General features: G+C 47.0%; 1 pseudogene; it reads left to right on the forward strand.

The window, feature by feature from the left end:
* Window positions 1-8,495: 8,495 nt before the first annotated feature.
* LOC147976388 (uncharacterized) lies at window positions 8,496-10,130 on the forward strand (annotated as a pseudogene).
* Window positions 10,131-14,709: the final 4,579 nt, after the last annotated feature.

Raw genomic sequence — 14,709 nt, forward strand, 5'->3', positions numbered from 1 at the left:
AGACGAAAGAGGGGATGCCTTCCGAGGCATCCCAGGGATAGATCGTACCTCTTTTTTTATCCCCTCGAACAAATCGAAATGATTGAAGTTTTTCTATTTGGAATCGTCTTAGGCCTAATTCCTATTACTTTAGCGGGATTATTCGTGACTGCGTATTTGCAATGCAAGCTTAGGATTTTGGCTATCCTTTAATTTTACCTTGGGGTGCCTTGTGCATCCCCAAGCTTAGGCTCTTTACACTCCTTGTTCCATAATCCATCAAATCTTTACCCAAAACTTCAAAACTTCACAACACAAAACTTAAAAGAAAATCTTCGTGAGCTCCGTTTGTAAAAGAAAACAAACCACCACTTCAAGGTACTGTAATGAACTCATTCCTTATTTATATTGGTGTTAATCCTATTGTATTCCAACTTTTCTATGGTTCATAAACTCTATTACTAGCCATAGATTCTTCAAAATAAGCAAACAACACACGAAAAACAGAATCTATCAAAAACAGAACAGTCTGTAGTAATCTATAGGTTTCGAATACTTCTAGAAGCCCAACAATAATAAAATAAATTTCTTGACGTGAGTAATTTATCTATTAATCATCTGAAAAAATAATTAACTAAATATCACTCTCCAATAAAAAATGGCAGCAATTCTCATGAGTGCTAAAGTTTCTGTTTTTACAGCAAGATCGCAAAGACTTTCCCCAAGTCTTCCCAAAGGTTCTACTTGGCACAAACACTAATTAAAAGCGTAAAACCACATCTAAACAGAGGCTATATGAATTATTTATTACTAAACAGAATCAAAAAGCAAGAAACAAAAATAAAATTGGGTTGCCTCCCAACAAGCGCTATCGTTTAACGCCCCTAGCTAGGCATAAAAGTAAGGATAGATCTAAGTATTGCCATGATAATGATAAGATAAATCATGAAATCTCATCTCATACTCCCTACGTTCAGCAGCAAGCTTTCTTTGTGGTAAGAAAAATTAATCAAAAGGGCGAAATTTAATGGGACAAAAGTCCCCAAGATCACGCTCGGGAGGCGTTGGTTCCTCCTTTGACCCCTCATATTGCACAATCAGTTCATCATTATAAGCATTCTTTTGGCAAAAAGTCATGAGCATTTGTTCAAGGGAAAAACCTAGACCATTGTTCTAGATGGCAAAATTATCATTAAGTTCAGAGATCCTATTAACAAGAGCATCGGTAGGAACCTTTTTTCTAAGGTTTTCATTAAAAGCAACATGATCTAAAGATCGTAAACGCATAATGTCTTCTTGATAGAAAAGGATTGCTTCTATGGGAGGACGGCCTGCATCCACCCTATAATGCGCAAAAATTCCATTGGCTTCTTTTATTGTAAATCTAAACTCATGAGCTAAAAAGATGGTTGCTGCACGCTTAACAGAAGAAATCTCAATATTAGAAAATTCTAGGAAAATCCTTTGTATGGATGGATGCATATGTAAAAATTGTCTTTCAAGTTAAACCATGAGCAAAGATATAGCATCTGCGAGACTACTAGTTTTATGAAGGATAGATCCACTCATGGTGGGTAAAGCACCGGCAAAAGTAAAGAAATCTTGAATAACTCCCTTCCCAATAATATTACCGCTACCAATACGAAACTTTTTAGTGTGCAAAATAATAGGATTTTCAAGAGGATCATCAATAGCATCAAAGTTTTCCATATTATTATCCTTATCAATAATAGCCTCCCCAGTTTCAGACATGATGGCAACAAATTGCAAAAAGAATGAGCACACAGAAGGCAGGAAGGAAAAAGAGGCGAATAAAACAGCAAGGGTGAAGTGTGGGAGAGGAAAACAAGAAGCAAATGGAAAATAATGTAATGCGAGGAATAAGAGTTTGTGATGGTTACTTGGTATGTCTTGACTTGTGCATAGACTCCCTGGCAACGGCGCCAGAAATCCTTCTTGCTACCTCTTGAGCACTGCATTGGTTTTCCCTTGAAGAGGAAAGGGTGATGCAACAACGTAGCATAAGTATTTCCCTCAGTTTTTGAGAACCAAGGTATCAATCCAGTAGGAGGCCACATGCAAGTCCCTCGTACCTACACAAACAAATAAGAACCTCGCAACCAACGTGATAAAGGGGTTGTCAATCCCTTCAAGGTCACTTACGAGAGTGAGATCTAATAGAGATAATAAGGATAAGATAAATATTTTTGGTTTTTTTATGATATAGATTGAAAGTAAAGATTGCAAAATAAAATAGATTGGAAACTTATATGATGGAGAATAGACCCAGGGGCCATAGGTTTCACTAGTGGCTTCTCTCAAGCTAGCATAAGTATTACGGTGGGTGAACGAGTTATTGTCGAGCAATTGATAGAAAAGTGAATAATTATGAGAATATCTAGGAATGATCATGTATATAGGCATCACGTCCGTGACAAGTAGACCGACTCCTGCCTGCATCTACTACTATTACTCCACACATCGACCGCTATCTAGCATGCATGTAGAGTATTAAGTTCATAAGAATAGATTAACGCCTTAGGTAAGATGACATGATGTAGAGGGATAAACTCAAGCAATATGATATAAACCCCATCTTTTTATCCTCGATGGCAACAATACAATACGTGTCGTTTCCCTTTTTGTCACTGGGATCGAGCACCGCAAGATTGAACCCAAACCGTAGCACTACTCCCATTGCAAGAAAGATCAATCTAGTAGGCCAAACCAAACTGATAATTCAGAGAGACTTGCAAAGATAACCAATCATGCATAAAAGATTTCAGAGAAGAATCAAATATTGTTCATACATAGACTTCATCATAAACCCACAATTCATCGGATCTCGACAAACACACTGCACTACAAAAAGAGTTACATCGAATAGATCTCCAAGAAGATCGAGGAGAACTTTGTATTGAGATCCAAGGAGAGAAGAATCCATCTAGCTACGCTATGGACACGAAGGTCTGAAGCAAACTACTCACACATCATCGGAGGGGCCATGGATTTGATGTAGATGCCCTCTGTGATCAATGCCCCCTCCAGCGGAGCTCCGGAAAAGGCCTCAAGATGGGATCTCTTTGGTACAGAAGGTTGCGGCGGTGGAAATAGGGTCTCGTGGTGCTCCTGGATGTTTTCGGGGTATGTGAACATATATAGGAGGAAGAAATAGGTCGGTTGAGCCACGAGGGGCCCACGAGGGGGAGGGCGCGCCCAGGGGGGTAGGCTCACCCCCTGCCTCGTGGCCACCTCGTTGGTTGCTTGACGTCCACTCCAAGTCCTCTGGATCAGGTTTGTTCCAAAAATCACGCTCCCGAATGTTTCATTCCATTTGGACTCCGTTTGATATTTCTTTTCCGCGAAACACTGAAATAGGCAAAAAAAAGCAGCAATTTGCACTGGGCCTTGGGTTAATATGTTAGTCCCAAAAATAATATAAAAGTGTAAAATAAAGCGCATTAACATCGAAAACAGATAATATAATAGCATGGAACAATAAATAATTATAGATACATTGGAGACGTATCAGTCCCCACGATAGCGTGCCTCTCCGGGTGTTCGGGGTCTAAGGGGTCTTCTTTGTTTCTTTGGCCGGCTGAAAAGAACCCAGGGCTTCCGACTCCTTGGGGTCTGGTGACAGGTCCGGCTGCTTGCTGGCCATGGCCACAACCTGGTCAAGGAGCTTCTTCTCGGCTGCAATCATGAGGGACTCGGCCAGCCGGCTGCTGGCAGTAGCATAGGCGGCCGACTTCTTGTAATCACCGGCTATGGTGATAATGCCCTTGGTACCCGGCATCTTCAGCTTGAGGTGGGCATAGTGCAGCACTGCCATGAACTTGGCTAGAGCCGGCCGGCCTAGGAGCGCATGGTAAGGACTCTCTAGGTCAACCACCTCAAACCAAACTGGCTCTCGGCGGAAGTTGTAACACCCCGGTGTAATGATGCTACAGTAACCCCTGGGGCTAAGTTAATTATTTTGCTAAACAAGTGCTTGATCATCTTTGTCTCCTCTCCCTTTCAAATTCTAGTTGAATTCAAATTCAAATTCCGTGTGAAATTCAAAATGCTCGAACATGAAAACTAAAATGTTCATCATGTGGCAATTATTCTTTTGACAATATTGGTGGTGGTCAAACTTTTTTTGCAAATTGTTAAATTGGCCTAAAATAGCTATAACATAAAGTTGTTAAAAGAAAAGCAAAAGTTAAAACAAAAGCAAAAAAGAAGAAGGAAAAGGACCAGAGCCCCTGGCCTCCCATTGGGCCTCAGCCCACTTCAGCCAGGCCGGCCCACCTCTCCCTCCTTATCCCCACCCCCGACCAGAACCCTAGCCCGTAACCCCCCCACTCCTCCCACGTTCCGCTCTCTCCCTCGTCTCCTCCCCCCGTCTGGATTGAGGCAGGGGAGCCAGATCCCGCGTCGCCCCGCCGCCGCTCGGAACCCCCCCCCCCCCCCCCCCCCCCCTTCGCCGGATCGCCTCCCTGCCAAGCGCCTCCTCGTCCTCGACCTCCTCCCCAACAGCTCCCCGACGCCAACGCCGTTTGCCGTCGCCGCCACCTCGCCCCGCCGCCATTCCTCCTCGTCGGACCTCCCCAGGCCTCGCCGCACTGTTCCCTGGCACCGGGGGTGAGCTCACCGCCCCGCTTCCCCATATTCCCCTCGTCCCGAAACGTCGTAGCTGCTGCCGCTCCCACCTCACGCGCGTCACCGCGCCTACCTACGCCTGCGGCCGCTCACTTGCTGCACGCCGCCGCCAGCGCCCTCCTGCAGCCGACCATGCTCGATGCTGCTCGCCGACTCGAGCACTCCAGCGCGCCCGGCCACGCACCCCTCGGCCACCGGAATCGGCCGGCCGGCGATCCCCGCCGTGGCCTTGTGCCCGGCATGCGCCATGGGGATGGCCTCTGCTGGCCCTGTGCGCTGTCTAGGGGCCAGTTTAATTAGTGTTTAGGGTTACTTAGGATTAACCATAGACACTGACGTGTGGGCCCCCCTGTTAAATAACTAGTTTAAAATAATCCTAATGCAATATATGACAATGACAGATGGGGTCCACTTCTAAGTTAAATACTAAATCAGTGTTAAATTTACAAGTGAGAATGACATGCGGGCCCTTACACTGTTCACCTTTTGACCAGTCAACGGTCCAGTCAAGCCTTGACTGGAACAGTTGACCAGGGCCCCACCAGTCAGCCTCTGTGCTGTTCTGTTGGGTACCTTTTTGGGTACACCTAGCTTTTTGCTTTTAAAAAATGTTTCGAATTATATAATTAAAACAATTTCAGAATATTAATAAAATTTTAGAAAATCATATTAAATAAACCGTAGCTCAGATTGAAAAAACTTTATACATGAAAGTTGCTCAGAACGACGAGACGAATCCGAATATGTGATCCGTTTACCTGTCAGATGCCTCTAACTATCTGAACATGGAACATTCCCCCTCCGGTCATTTGTCTGACATAGGTCCGGAACCGGGATTACATTCCCGGTTGAATTCCCCCTTCACCTATATCGTGTAGCCATACGTCAGGTCACACCCGACACAGCATATTGCCACGTTATGCTTTGTGATGCTATGTTTGCTTTATATTTACTGTTTCTCCCCCCTCTTCTCTCCGGTAGACCTCAAGACCAATGCTGCCCATGTGATCGACTATGTCGACGACGACCCCTCCTTGCCAGAGCAACGAGGCAACCAAACCCCCCTTGAGCATTCCGATAACGCCCATTTCTTTCCCTCTCATGCTTGCATTAGAACTGCTACTGCTTTCTGTATGATCCTACTCTAATGCATAGCCTGTTGTTGTTACCTGCTTTCATACCTTATCTGCTTATCCTAAACTGCTTAGTACAGGTTGGTTAGTGATCCATGAGTGACCCCCACCTTGTCTCAGTTGCCCCGCTTTATGTTCGCTGACTCGATCAACGTGATCGATGTCCAGGCCCCGACACCGCACATCAACCCCCCCTAGTTGAACGACTCTGCAGAGTTACCATCGAGTGCCGAGGGTGGAACCTCTTACATCACTCCTGATGAGACCTCTGTAGTGTAGCTAATCGGTCGTGGTCATCGAGGGTGATTTCCTCCTTAACCACTTCCGATACGGCTCTGTCGTGCAACCCTTCAAGTGTGAACCTCGAGGGTGGTTCCTCTTACGTTCACCTTGATGATTACATCGAGTGGAATTTACCGGGGGTGATTCCTCGGGTTTTCCCCTTGATGTTTGCACACACAGATACTTGGACTTTACAGTTGTTACTTGGATAGGCGGGTCGACCCTGAGGGGTACCCGCGAGTGGTGTGGAGTCGGGTGGACCTGGAAGGTGCCCGCGAGATACTTACGAGGCGTGGCCGGGCATTCTTAGCCCTTGCCACAAGTACTCGAGACGGGGCGACGGGTTCACATCGATCGTGAGTCTCTGCTCGTTACCGCGTGCTCCTAATCCACTACGGTTTGGATATTTCATCCGAGGGGCCTCTGGCCTGATAGCACTAACCATCACGTGGGCATTCTATGGGCGTTCTGCGTCGTATACATCAGCCGAAGCTTAATAGACGTCAATGACTGAGCGGCGCGCGCCGGGTTGGACTGCGTAAGCTCCTGCCTTGTTGAAGGAGGTAGCTAGGTCTACTCACCGGCCGCCCACGCAACGTGCAGGAGTTCCCAGGGAGATGGCCCATGACCCCTGGGGGCATAGGTTTAGTCCGACGTGCGGGCCTCTCTATTAAGCCTAGGTCGGGTTGCGGCGTATTGTTTGGCCGAGGTCGGGCATGAGCCAGGAAAGTGTGTTCGGCCGGAGTTAATCGAGCATGGTGGGTAAGTTGGTGCACCCCTGCAGGGAAGAAAACATCTATCGATAACCTGTCCTACGGTAATGGACACTTGGAGTTGTATCCCGATCGATACAACTAGAACTGGATACTTGAGATGAGGAATGGATATGAGAAATGGATAGTATGGCTCTGGGATTGCTTCCTCGCAGGGAGTCGAGAAAGGATCTCTGGCCGAGGTTGATAACACTACCTACTTTACATTATGTTGATCTGTACTCTTCTATATGCTGCAAGATGCTTGAAGATGCTAGTCTTCGATAGGCTAGGTTTTCCCCTTCTCTTCTGGCATTCTGCAGTTTAGTCCAGAGATACAACCCATTCCTTTGATACAGATGCATACTTAGTTTAGATCTGATGTAAGTCTTGCGAGTACTTTGGATGAGTACTCACGGTTGCTTTGCTACTTCTTTTGCCCATACCCGATTGTTGCGACCAGATGACAGATCCCAGGAGCCAGACGACGCCACTGATGACTACTACTACCCGGAGGATGCCTACTACTACGTGAAGACCGCAGACGACTAGGAGTAGTTAGGAGGCTCCCGGGCAGGAGGCCTTGCCTTTTCGATCGTTGCTGCTTTTGTGCTAGCCTTCTTAAGGCAATCTTGTTTAACTCATGTCTGTACTCAGATATTATTGCTTCCATTGACTCTTGTGTTTTCGAGCTTATGTATTCGAGCCCTCGAGGCCCCTGGCTTGTAATATAAAGCTTATATTATTTTAATTTGTGTCTAGAGTTGTGTTGTGATATCTTCCCGTGAGTCCTTGATCTTGATCGTACACATTTGCGTGTATGTTTAGTGTACGGTCAAATCGGGGGCGTCACAAGTTGGTATCAGAGCCGACTGCCTGTAGGTAGCCCCCTTTCCAACTCCTTGGCCGAAGTCGAGTCTAGTCACTACAAAAACTTTTACTAACATGGGTGTGTGGCTTATGGGCCCACGTCGCCATTGGGTGGTATTAGGATCTTTTACTCCTCGTCTATACTCTGGTACTCTGATCTCTCTTCTATTCGGGTTAAAATGGTTTTACTAACTCTAACATTAGGATCCCGTGACCACATCCACCCCAAAGCTGGATAAGCCATAGTTTTCCTTAGAATAGTGTTCTGGATAGTACACACACCATCGTGATGACAACGAAGTGGTATCCATCGTACCTCTTTCATTATGCATGTTTCATCATGAATGCTCCTTGTTTTTACAAATGCTCAATGCTGAACTACCCACTGTTACATGTTAGCAGGATGGTTAGACCCGCTCGTCGCGGCCGTGGTGCCAACGACCCACCACCGCCCGAATTCTTTGCTGGAATGATTCAACATTTTGAGCTGAATCATCAATTCATGGAAGGAATGATGGCTCAGTTTCCTCGTTCGAACATGTATCAACAGCCAACCCCAAGAACTCTACAGGACTTCATGCATCTCAACCCAACTATTTACCGCAGCTCAACTCAACCCCTTGATGCTGATGACTGGCTCCGCGACATCACATATGAAATGGAGTCTGCTAGTGTGGCCCCTGCTAGCTATGTCACCTTTGCATCTTTCTTTCGGAAGGGTCCCGCTGCTCAATGGTGGGACAGCCACAGGCGTACCCTACCTGCTGGAACGGTCATCACTTGGCCGAATTTCCAAGCTGCCTTCCGTGCCCGCTTCATTCCTCAGGGAATCATGGACAGGAAGAAGCGAGATTTCCGCAACCTCACCCAAGGCAACAATACTGTAGATGCTTATCAGCGGGAATTTCTAGACTTGTCTCGCTATGCTGAAGAAGACATTGCAACTGATGCTCGTAGGCAAGAAAAGTTCCGTGATGGACTTCACCCTGATATTAAGCTAGCACTGCTCGCTCATGACTTTGCCAACTTCGCCACCTTGGTGAACAAGGCTATTCAGGTTGAGACTGGTCTTCAGGAACACCAGGGATCCCTTAGGCGCAGCCGTGACGCTGGCTCATCTTTGGGCCCGTCAGCGCAGAAGCGTCGGATATGGATTCCCCACAACATGTATCGTCCAGCTGCACCTGCTCCAAGACAGACCTATGCCGCACCTCGTCTGCCTCCTCCACCGCAGAGGCAGCCCCTTCGGGCTGTACCACCCCAAGCTTCTGCTCCCAATCCCAATGATGGTCTGTGCTTCAAGTGTGGCCTTCCGGGCCATCGTTCCAGGAACTGCCCCCAGAATCAGAACCACCTGGCTTTGCCTTCAACTGGCCGTAACAACCAGCCCCACAACAACAATGCCAGACCTTATGGTCGTGGTCAGGCTAATCATGTTGATCTGAATGAAGCTCAAGACCAGCCTGCTACTGTGATGGGTACTCTCCTTGTTAATTCAGTACCAGCATCTATTTTATTTGATTCAGGAGCATCGCATTCATTCATGTCAGAAAATTTTGCATATGCACACGACCTTCGATGCGAGCCCATGAACACTCCGATAGTGGTACGCACCCCTGCGGGTCAGTGTCGAACTACCATGATTGGTCGCGACGTCCCTGTTGAAATTGAAGGGTTGGAATTTCATGTTTCTCCCATTATTCTAGAGTCTTCCAACATTGACCTCATTCTGGGAATGGAATGGTTGAAAGCACATACTGCCTCTATCGTTTGTGCCACCAAAGTCGTTCATCTCCTACATCCTTCCGAGGAGATAGTAAGCTACCATGCTCAGATTGTTCAAAACGCTGAAGCATGACTTTATGCCTTGAATGCGTTGAACGCAGCACCTCTTGAGGGAATTGAAAAGATTCTAGTTGTTCGTGACTTCCTAGACGTCTTTCCAGAAGAACTTCCAGGAATACCTCCTACTCGGGCTATCGAGTTCGTCATCGACTTGAAACCAGGCACCATTCCTATTGCCAAACGCCCCTACAAGATGCCGCCTCACGAACTCCTTGAACTTAAGGAGGAAATCGACAAATCTCTTCGCAGTGGTTTCATTCGTCCAAGTTCCTCATCTTGGGGAGCACCTTCTCTATTTGTGAAGAAGAAGGATGGAACGAATCGTTTGGTACAAGACTATCGTCCTATCAACCAAGCTACAATTCAGAACAAATATCTGCTTCCTCGGATCAATGATCTGTATGATCAACTTGCTGGTTCATCAATATTCTCTAAACTCGACTTGAGGTTGGGTTACCACCAGATCCGTGTTCGTGAAGAGGATATTCCAAAGACCGCATTCGTCACTCGTTATGGTTCTTACGAGTACACTGTCATGTATTTTGGCGTGACCAATGCTCCGACCACATTCTCTCGTCTGATGAACTACGTATTCATGGATTACCTCGACAATTCGTCGTAGTCTATCTGGATGATATTCTGGTATATTCGAAGAACAAAGAAGAACATGCTGAACATCTTCGACTTGTTCTAGAGAAGCTTCGAGAACATCAACTTTATGCCAAGTATTCCAAGTGCGAATTCTAGCTTCCTGAAGTCACCTACCTTGGTCATGTCATCTCCAAGGATGGTATTGCCGTCACCCCAGAGCGCGTTCAGGCTATTCTTGACTGGACCCCTCCGAAGACTGTCAAGCAAGTCAGAAGCTTTCTCAGTCTTGCCAGCTATTGTCGTCGCTTTGTCGAGAACTTCTCCAAGATTGCCAAGCCACTGACCGATCTGCTTCACAAAGGCGTTAAGTTCGATTGGACAGACAAATATGAGGAAAGTTTCCAGGCACTCAAAGACAAGCTAACATCTGCCCTAGTGCTTGCTCCCCCTGATTCTCGCAAGGACTTTGTCATCTATTGTGATGCTTCACGTCAAGGATTAGGCTGTGTCCTAATGCAAGAGCAGAGTGATTGCTTATGCCTCTCGTCAAGTGCGTTCTCATGAAGAGAACTACCTAGTTCATGACCTTGAGCTTGCTGCGGTTATCTATGCACTGAAGCTATGGCGACAGTACCTTCTCGGTAATCGTTGCGAGATCTTCACTGATCATCAGAGTCTGAAGTATTTGTTTACTCAGCCAGATCTGAACCTCCGTCAGCAGTGATGGATGGAAGCTATTGCTGACTACAACTGCGGTATATCCTATACCCTTGGTAAGGCTAATGTAATGGCCGATGCCCTGAGTCGTAAATCTTATTGTAATAGTCACATGGTCTACAAAGCTCAACCCCGCCTTTATGAAGAGCTTTGCAAGCTGAACCTTCAACTAGTTCCACAGGGTTCTCTGAACAACCTTGTCCTGGAACCAACTCTTCTCAAAGCAATTAAGACTGCTCAATCCAAAGATGCTCATGTTGATCTGATGAAAAAGGATCTTGCCTTAGAGAAATCCAGAGATTTTTCACTTGGTGAAGATGGAACCTTATACTTCAGAGATCGCATTGTGGTACCCCGGTTCGAGCTTATGACAGAGAAGGTGATGAAAGAAGCGCATGATACCCCTCTCTCTATTCATCCGGGAAGTACCAAGATGTATCTAGACATCCGTCAGAAGTACTGGTGGTCTAATATGAAGCAAGACATTGCTCGATATATTGAAGAATGTGACGTTTGTCGTCGCGTCAAAGCAGAACATCAGAAAACGGCTGGACTCCTACAACCGCTTCCGACTCCTGAATGGAAGTGGGATAAGATCCAAATGGACTTCGTCACTGGCCTTCCCATGTCTCAGAAAGGTAACGATGCTATCTTTGTCGTCATCGACCAATTCTCGAAGGTTGCTCACTTTCTGCCAGTCAAGGAGACTATCACTGCTAGTCAATTAGCAAACTTGTATATCTCCCGAATTGTGTCACTCCACGGCATTCCGAAGGAGATCAGTTCAGATCGTGGCAGTATATTCACTTCTAAGTTCTGGGATAGTTTCCAAGAGGCAATGGGAACTCATATTAGCTGGAGCACTGCTTATCATCCCCAATCCCAAGGCCAAGTCGAGAGAGTCAATCAAATTTTTGAAGACATGCTTCGGGCTTGTGTTATTTCTTTCGGCAAGAAGTGGGAAGAATCTCTCCTTTATGCGGAGTTCTCTTATAACAATAGTTATCAAGCCAGCTTGAAAATGGCACCCTTTGAAGTGCTTTATGGACGCAAGTGCCGAACCTCTCTGAATTGGTCAGAAACTGGGGAACGAACGCTCATTGGTCCAGACATTATTCAACAAGCTGAAGAGCAGGTTCGCATTGTCCGGGATAATCTCAAGGCGGCCCAGTCCCATCAGAAGAGCAACTATGACCGGAAACACTGGGGTTCAACTTATCAACCAGGTGAACAAGCTTATCTGCGTGTCACTCCTTTGAGAGGCACTCATCGGTTCGGAGTGAAGGGCAAGCTAGCTCCGCACTACGTTGGTCCTTTCAGCATTCTGGCCCGTCGTGGACTGGTGGCTTATCAATTGGAGTTTCCACCTCTGTTCTCTCACGTCCATGATGTCTTCCACGTGTCGCAACTTCGTCGATGCTTCAAGGATCCGGAACGTGAAGTGGATCCGGAATTGATTAAAGTTCAAGATGATCTCACATACAAGGAGCATCCGATCTGCATTCTTGAAGAAGCTAAACGTCGAACACGCCAGAAGATTACCAAGTTCCTCAAGGTGCAATGGTCAAATCATTCTAAAGATGAAGCCACTTGGGAACACGAGGATAACCTCCGTGCTGAATACCCCGACCTGTTCCCTTCTACCTCTTAATTCTCGGGACGAGAATTTCTTTTACAGGAGGAGAGTTGTAACACCCCGTTGTAATGATGCTACAATAACCCCTGGGGCTAAGTTAATTATTTTGCTAAACAAGTGCTTGATCATCTTTGTCTCCTCTCCCTTTCAAATTCCAGTTGAGTTCAAATTCAAATTCCGTGTGAAATTCAAAATGCTCGAACATGAAAACTAAAATGTTCATCATGTGGCAATTATTCTTTTGACAATATTGGTGGTGGTCCAACTTTTTTTGCAAATTGTTAAACTGGCCTAAAATAGCTATAACATAAAGTTGTTAAAAGAAAAGCAAAAGTTAAAACAAAAGCAAAAAAAGAAGGAAAAGGGCCAGAGCACCTGGCCAACCATTGGGCCTCGGCCACTTCAGCCATGCCGGCCCACCTCTCCCTCCTTATCCCCACACCCGACCAGAACCCTAGCCCGTAACCCCCCACTCCTCCCACGTTCCCCTCTCTCCCTCGTTTCCTCCCCCGTCTGGATCGAGGCAGGGGAGCGAGATCCTCCTCGCCAACAGCTCCCCGACGCCAACGCCGTTCGCCGTCGCCGCCACCTCGCCCCGCCGCCGTTCCGCCTCGTCGGACCTCCCCAGGCATCGCCGCACCGTTCCCCGGCACCGGGGGTGAGCTCATGCGCCCCGCTTCCCCATATTCCCCTCGTCCTGAAATGTCGTAGCCGCTGCTGCTCCCACCTCACGCGCGTCTCCGAGCCTACCTACACCTGCGGCCGCTCACTCGCTGCACGCCGTCGCCAGCGCCCTCCTGCTGCCGACCATGCTCGACGCTGCTCGCCGACTCGAGCACTCCAGTGCACCCGGCCACGCACCCCTCGGCCACCGGAATCGGCCGGCTGGCGATCCCCGCCATGGCCTTGTGCCGGCATGCGCCATGGGGATGGCCTCTGCTGGCCCTGTGCGCTGTCTAGGGGCCAGTTTAATTAGTGTTTAGGGTTACTTAGGATTAACCATAGACACTAACGTGTGGGCCCCCCCTGTTAAATAACTAGTTTAAAATAATCCTAATGCAATATATGACAATGATAGATGGGGTCCACTGCTAAGTTAAATACTAAATCAGTGTTAAATTTACAAGTGAGAATGACATGCGGGCCCTTAGACTGTTCACCTTTTGACCAGTCAACGGTCCAGTCAAGCCTTGACTGGAACAGTTGACCAGGGCCCCACCAGTCAGCCTCTATGCTGTTTGCTGGGTACCTTTTTGGGTACACCTAGCTTTTTGCTTTTAAAAAATGTTTTGAATTATTTAATTAAAACAATTTCATAATATTAATAAAAACTTTAGACAATCATATTAAATAAACCATAGCTCGGATCAAAAAAACTTTATACATGAAAGTTGCTCAGAACGACGAGACAAATCCGAATACGCGGTCCGTTTACCTGTCAGATGCCTCTAACTATCTGAACATGGAACATTCCCCCTCTGGTCATTTGTCTGACATAGGTCCGGAACCGGGATTACATTCCCGGTTGAATTCCCTCTTCACCTATATCGTGTAGCCATATGTTAGGTCACACTCGGCAGAACATATTGCCACGTTATGCTTTGTGATGCTATGTTTGCTTTATATTTACTGTTTCTTCCCCCTCTTCTCTCCGATAGACCCCGAGACCGATGCTGCCCCTGTGATTGACTACATCGACGACGACCCCTCCTTGCCAGAGCAACCAGGCAAGCAAACCCCCCTTGAGCATTCCGATATCGCCCATTTCTTTCCCTCTCATGTTTGCATTAGAACTGCTACTGCTTTCTGTATGATCCTACTCTAATGCATAGCCTGTTGTTGTTACCTGCTTTCATACCTTATCTGCTTATCCTAAACTGCTTAGTATAGGTTGGTTAGTGATCCATGAGTGACCCCCACCTTGTCTCAGTTGCCCCGCTTTATGTTCGATGACTCGATCAACGTGATCGACGTCCAGGCCCCGACACCACACATCAACCCCCCCTAGTTGAACGACTCTGCAGAGCTACCATCGAGTGCCGAGGGTGGAACCTCTTACATCACTCCTGATGAGACCTCTGTAGTGTAGCTAATCGGTCGTGGTCATCGAGGGTGATTTCCTCCTTAACCACTTCCGATATGGCTCTGTCGTGCAACCCTTCAAGTGTGAACCTCGAGGGTGGTTCCTCTTACGTTCACCTTGATGATTACATCGAGTGGAATTTACCGGGGGTGATTCCTCGGGTTTTCCCCTTGA

This window comes from Triticum urartu, chromosome 4A (assembly GCF_056163025.1).
Source record: "Triticum urartu cultivar PI428250 chromosome 4A, HENAU_Tu73, whole genome shotgun sequence".
NCBI lineage: Eukaryota > Viridiplantae > Streptophyta > Magnoliopsida > Poales > Poaceae > Triticum > Triticum urartu.